General features: G+C 40.7%; 1 long non-coding RNA gene across 1 annotated transcript; it reads left to right on the top strand.

The window, feature by feature from the left end:
* Nucleotides 1–335: 335 nt before the first annotated feature.
* Nucleotides 336–4,105, top strand: LOC309704738. Its single transcript, XR_014276353.1, has 3 exons — nt 336–875; nt 2,492–2,888; nt 2,970–4,105. It is a non-coding gene; the product is annotated as an uncharacterized lncRNA (long non-coding RNA).
* Nucleotides 4,106–4,636: the final 531 nt, after the last annotated feature.

The raw sequence follows: 4,636 nt of genomic DNA, 5'->3' as shown, positions 1-4,636 counted from the left end.
TGAGTGATGATATGAGTTGCTACCTTATAAGGTATTCATTCATCCAACATTCATTCAAGTTGGATGTCCAAAAAACTCACTGAAAAGCCTTCAGCTAATCCAAAATGCTGCAGCAAGAGTCCTGACAGGGACTAGAAAGAGAGAGCAGATTTCTCATGTTTTGGCTTCCTGTTAAATCCAGAATTCAAAATCCTGCTCCTCACATACAAGGTCTTAAATAATCAGGCCCCATCTTATCTTAATGACCTTGTAGTACCATATCACCCTATTAGAGCACTTCGCTCTTGCTCTGCAGGCCTACTTGTTGTTCCTAGAGTATTTAAAAGTAGAATGAGAGGCAGAGCCTTCAGTTTTCAGGCCCCTCTTCTGTGGAACCAGCTTCCAGTTTGGATTCAGGAGACAGACACTATCTCTACTTTTAAGATTAGGCTTCAAACTTTAGCTTAAAGCTTTTTTTCTAAAGCATATAGTTAGGGCTGGACCAGGTGACTCTGAATCCTCCCTTAGTTATGCTGCAATAGACGTAGACTGCTGGGGGTTTCCCATGATGCACTGAGTTTTTCCTTTCCAGTCACCTTTCTCACTCACTCTGTGTTCATAGACCTCTCTGCATTGAATCATACTTGTTATTAATCTCTGGCTCTCTTACACAGCATGTCTTTATCCTGTCTTCCTTATCTCACCCCAAACAGTGTTATGAGACAACTCAGGTGGACCCAGATAGCAGACCACACGGGCACATTAGATGACAGTGCAGATGGTTTATTTACAGTGAAGGAGAAACATTAACATAGTTCAGGGATCGTGTGGGAACTGGAGGAGAACTCAAACGGTCTACGGGAAGGAAAAAGAGTGGCAAATGTGGATTACGTGAGGTAGGAGAGTTGGAGAGCTTACTGGTCACAAATCTTGGTAATAAGCTTGACTGAGCAATGTGAGGAACTGGTGACAGCGCAGGCATTCCAGGAAAAGACAAACTCTGAGGAACAAGCTGGTGACTGTCTGCCAGACCTCTTCCTGTCTGAGTTTCTGAGTGTTTTTGGTGAAAGAAACTGTATTCACTGACACCTTGACTTTCTTTGGAATTTCTTTGTGACTTACATTTTTAAGTCTTATGATGGTCTGTCTCTCTTCCATTGTTAATTGCTTTTTTCTCACCATTTTTGTAGCAACACACTACTTTCTGCAATACAATACTGTCCAACTGATGCTCACAACGGCATGGTACCACAGTGTATTCCAACACTGCTTTTATGCAGACAGAGGGGTTGTTTGTAAGTAATCCAGAGAAGTCAGAACATGCTGGCATTTATTTTTATCCTTAAGGCTAATATCTCATAATTAGCATGTTACACTTGGAGCATATTCGTCTTCTCTCTCTCAAATATTAACCCAACAACAACAACAAAAGTAACCCAACAAAGACCTGTACGAATCGTTGGGATTTATTTTTATCTGTAAGTATAATATCTCATAAATAGCATTGCATATTTGTGTTTTGTCTTTTACTGCACACAGTGTAGAATAGTCTTCACTCACTCTGATATCAACACACTGAGATCCCTACACAAGAATGTGGATGGGAGTGTTAGTACCTACAAGACAACGAGGCCATAAATCAGGTGCTGCTGGTGTGCACTCTCCCTTATTCTGACCAGAGGGCAAAAGATGGTTGCCATAGTAATGGGGCGTTGCTGGCAGAAGGCTTATCTCCAAATAAGGAGATGCTCAGAAAGCTGCAGAGAAAGAAATGTGAGCTGAAGCGCTGGATCTTAGCCAAATAAGGAGATCTGTGGCTTTCCTCCAACTCTTGACCAACTCTTGACCTTAGTATCCTGTTTATCACACGTAACTAAAAGCATTTACTGTCTGCGTGTGGTGCTCTTTTAGATCATCCTGGGATCAAAGAGACTGCCGTTTTTAACTCCAACCTTTGACTGCTTGAATAAAACAAAGATAAAGTCATATGTTAAGTTTGCATTGCCTTCTCTCATAAAAGAACTCAGCAGAATTAGTAGCACCAGCTTTCAATGCTTTCAACCTCCATTGCTGCAGTTTTAAATTTTTAACCCATTTTGTGTTTCCTGAAAAAGGCAATTTTTACATAGGCATCAGTTAAGATCTCATGATCTTATAAAATTCAGAACCATCTGTTGTTTATCATGTCAACACCACAGCCACTGTGTACCAGTCAATCACTGTTCTTTACTTTGAATCTATCACAGTACAGCAAACTTGTTTATCCTGCACTCAAACTGCAGAATATTTTCATGCAGTGTTTAAATAGCAGTTAATCCACTTGAGTTTGATTTGCAGCACATTTCATAATATAATAAAAAAGATAATGTCACATTTTCCGGCACAATATCTGGTTTAAAAACACTCCTTATCTTTAAATCTAACATCTCTTCTTTCTCTCCTGTCCTCTTTTATCTTTCTCCATCTCTGACAGAAGTTAGTTCTTTTTCTTGTCTCTCCCTGTGAAATACAGAAGCTCCAAAAGTTGATTCTGTTCATCTGGACGTAGCGTTTTGTGGGAGAAACGTTTCGTCACTCATCCAAGTGACTTCTTCAGTCTCAGCTGACCCAGGGGAATCTACACCAAGCCTGTATGGTTTACCAAAAATACATAAACAGGGTGCACCTCTAAGTCCGATTGTCTGCATGATCAACTTGGTCACCATCTCCAAGTTTCTGGCTTCGATCCTCAACCCGCTGGTGGGCAGCTCTGAACACCACATCCAGGACACCCTGGATTTTGTTGTAATGTCCTGATGACACCTATTTTGTGATCCAGTGGATTATGGCTATGTTCACACTGCAGACGAAAGCGCATCAAATCTGACACCTTCGCACAAGAGAGAGCACAAGAGGCTAACACTGATGAGGTTGGGTAGTTTTCTGTACCCTGTTCATATTTTTGAGAACTCATACTAGTTTATAAGTTTTTATATGTATCTGTCTGATAGGTGTGGACAGTCCTACATTACCTGGCGGGTGAGTGGCTATGGGTGGGTGGAGAAGAGATGCAATATGTGGATATCCCACGCTGCCTAATTGAAAGTTTCTGTGGTGTCCTTGAGAAGAACGGTGCTGCATCCTTTGGTATAAGAAATTGCCAGCTCAAAAGGAAGTTCTTATGTTACAAGAAGCCTTAAACACATTACATTCAATGAAGTACTGTAGTGTAACAAATACATGTACTTGATACTTTGTCCACTTTCATACACTGTGCTCAAAACATGAATTACAGTCATGATATTTTAATTATCAAGTCATGATATTTACTCGAAGTAATCATTTTATCATCTTTTAGAATTCACATTCAGTAAATTCTGTGTACATAATAATTCTACCAGTCTCCTTAACGTATGGTCAGCCAGCTTTTTAATAAGAAGCAAAGATGAAATCCTGAGGCCACCCAAGTGGAAGCCCCACACCATCTAGCTACACCTTAAAAAAAACAACAACAACAAAAAGAAAAAACTATGACTATGCCCAAACAACAAACAAAGGCAGCTCTGACCGTGGACATCCAACAGAAACAAGTCCGAATACTGCTGGCAATACAGACCAAGCTCTTGCCACAGTTGTACAAGGACTGAATGGACAAACAACAATGAAAATAATAATAATGACAATGTGCAGTAAAAAACACACACTCATTCTTTTTCTTTATTAAGCAAAGTTACAGTGCTGTGTTATGTTGTGTTGTGTGTAGTGCCGACATGGGTCAGTTTCCATATTCGTTGTGCTATTGTACTAGTTATGACTGTGCAATGACAATAGGGTTATCTCTATCTCTCTACTACGGTGTATGAATAATAAACAAGAAAGAAGATGCTGAGCATGTGGTCCATTATCAAACTGTAAAGAAACATCCACCAAACGTCTTTGTTGAAAGGTAATACCTAAAATATGACTGATTCAAACAGCCGTCATAAATGAATCAGGGATCTGTAGAGTGTGTTAAGTTGTAGTATAACAGCAGACATTGAAATCTACCACATAAAAGCAAGGGTGGGAGGGTGTTTAGATGACCTCTGCAAGTGTGAGGCTGTTCCTCCAGCACAGAGAGCTTCAAAAACCCTCAACAAAAATCAGATTCTCCAGTTACAGACAAACAAAAAACTCCAGCATGGAGAAGGAAACGTGGTCCGGACCTTGCTAGATGCTGCTGGTCTGAATCACACATTAGCAGAGCATTTGTTGTTCCCACTGACCCATGTGGACAGTGACTGTGAAGAGCTGCTCTGGCAAACTGTAAAAGGGACAGAAAATGTAAAAAACCAAACAGGATTTCTATAAAGACCATCTTAGAATCAGTAATGACAGAATGTACCCTGCCTCTGTCCCAGTGTTAGGTGGGACACACATAACACTGGGAAGATGGCTTATAGTAGGGATTCTGTAGAAAGATTGCTGGCTCTAATATTAATGCCACAAAATCCAAGAACACAATAACAGTTAATACCTCAGATTTCTAGAGCCATTTAAAAAAAGTCAGTCTATGCATCTACTGTCTTCTGCCTATTTAATCCAGGGTCACAGCGGGAGGGTGGGGGGGCTACAGCCTGTCCCAGTCGTCATAGGTACAGTCAGCCTGGACAGGTCACGTCTTTCGCAGGGCTAACAG

This window comes from Aulonocara stuartgranti (genome assembly GCF_965226115.1).
Source record: "Aulonocara stuartgranti genome assembly, chromosome: 4".
NCBI classification, from domain to species: Eukaryota; Metazoa; Chordata; class Actinopteri; order Cichliformes; family Cichlidae; genus Aulonocara; species Aulonocara stuartgranti.
This window is presented reverse-complemented; position numbering and strand designations above follow the sequence as displayed.